Source organism: Camelus ferus, chromosome 26 (genome assembly GCF_009834535.1).
Source record: "Camelus ferus isolate YT-003-E chromosome 26, BCGSAC_Cfer_1.0, whole genome shotgun sequence".
In the NCBI taxonomy this organism is placed as follows: Eukaryota; Metazoa; Chordata; class Mammalia; order Artiodactyla; family Camelidae; genus Camelus; species Camelus ferus.
The window spans coordinates 13886949-13888270 of NC_045721.1; the positions used below are offsets into that span (position 1 = coordinate 13886949).

At 44.6% G+C, this 1322-nt stretch overlaps 1 long non-coding RNA gene across 1 annotated transcript; it reads right to left on the reverse strand.

The window, feature by feature from the left end:
- Positions 1 to 248: 248 nt before the first annotated feature.
- LOC116660026 lies at positions 249 to 987 on the reverse strand. Its single transcript, XR_004315380.1, has 2 exons — positions 463 to 987; positions 249 to 375 (listed from the first exon to the last, which is right to left on the reverse strand). It is a non-coding gene; the product is annotated as an uncharacterized LOC116660026 (long non-coding RNA).
- Positions 988 to 1322: the final 335 nt, after the last annotated feature.

Genomic DNA, 1322 nt, shown 5'->3' on the forward strand with positions numbered 1-1322 from the left:
TGGACAAGCATCTCTATGCGGTAAGCACTGCTCAAAGCACTTGACAAATAGTAACTGGTATAATCCTACGAGTTGATGCCACCCCTTGAAATGCAGCTTGTGGTCTTGTTCCGCCTTCCTCCTCTTCTTCCTTCTTCAATAATTCAGCTTCTATTCCAGAAATAAATGTTGAGCGATGTCAGGAGTAGTTAACTGTGGGGGGGAAAGTTTCAAGTGCCACCCCTCCCCAGAAATTCTGATGGGGAATATTCAAGAAAACCATTTGGAATTTTATTTTAGGTGAAAAGACAAGAGCTCTCTTCCTCTCAGCACAGCCATGCGATTGTCAGAGGACGCTTTGCCAGCAAGACCAGATCCAGGAGAACCCAGACGTCTCTGCAAAATGAAATGCCATTTTGCATTTCTCTCATTTTTACTGAAGCTTTGAAGTAAACAGGAATAGGATCAACCCTCATAAATTACCTGTGGACTGAAGCATTTTTGACCTAAGTCTCGAGGCATCTCTTCGCCTCCTTCAGGACACCAGCTTTGTTTCGTCGCAGAGCCCTGAGTGACAGAAACGATGAAGGACACCCTGGACAGCAAGCCTGGCTCCCTGATGCCAGAGACCACAGTAGCCCAGCCGCCACTCTCTGGAGTCCTGAGACTTGATTTGCACACATATTTAATTACGTGGTCTGTCAGAATGTTTTAATGTTGGAATAATACAGTGATTTTGTTAGCAGGCTTGGTTAGGTCGACTGGCTTGATTAGTGACCAGCCTCTAACACTTACTCCTGCATAACCCTAGACTAGTGGCTGACCCTCTTCTCGTCTCAGTTTCCTTAGCTATTAAGTAATTATAACAGAACCTACCGCAGGAGTGTGTTAAGATGAGCTAGTGCATCTGAATCCCTCACCACAGTATTTAACTCACATAAAATGCCTGTTCGCATCCCCATGGTCCCAGGTTACTCACAGCAGTTGGGCCCGATTTCTCTTCACTGAGTGGACTGTTTCCCAAACTACACTTTGCAGCCCCACTGCTCCCTCAAGTTCAGCACAAAGGAATCCCCTCTTCAGATCATCTTGGAAAACACCGCATTTGCCCTGGAAGTTCAAACTGCACTGATACTGAAAATATTAAAGACTTTGAAAGGCCTGCCGTTGAGAAGTTTAATTTTGTTTAACCCGACGACTCTCAAGGGTCTAAGAGCACCTGACCCTTCAGTTCCACATTCATGGATTCATTTTTGTTAGCTCATCTTTGTTCTCTCCATTTCAAGGTCTTAATTCTCCTAAAATGAGACCATCACATTTCTCTTTAACATACATGGAGCATC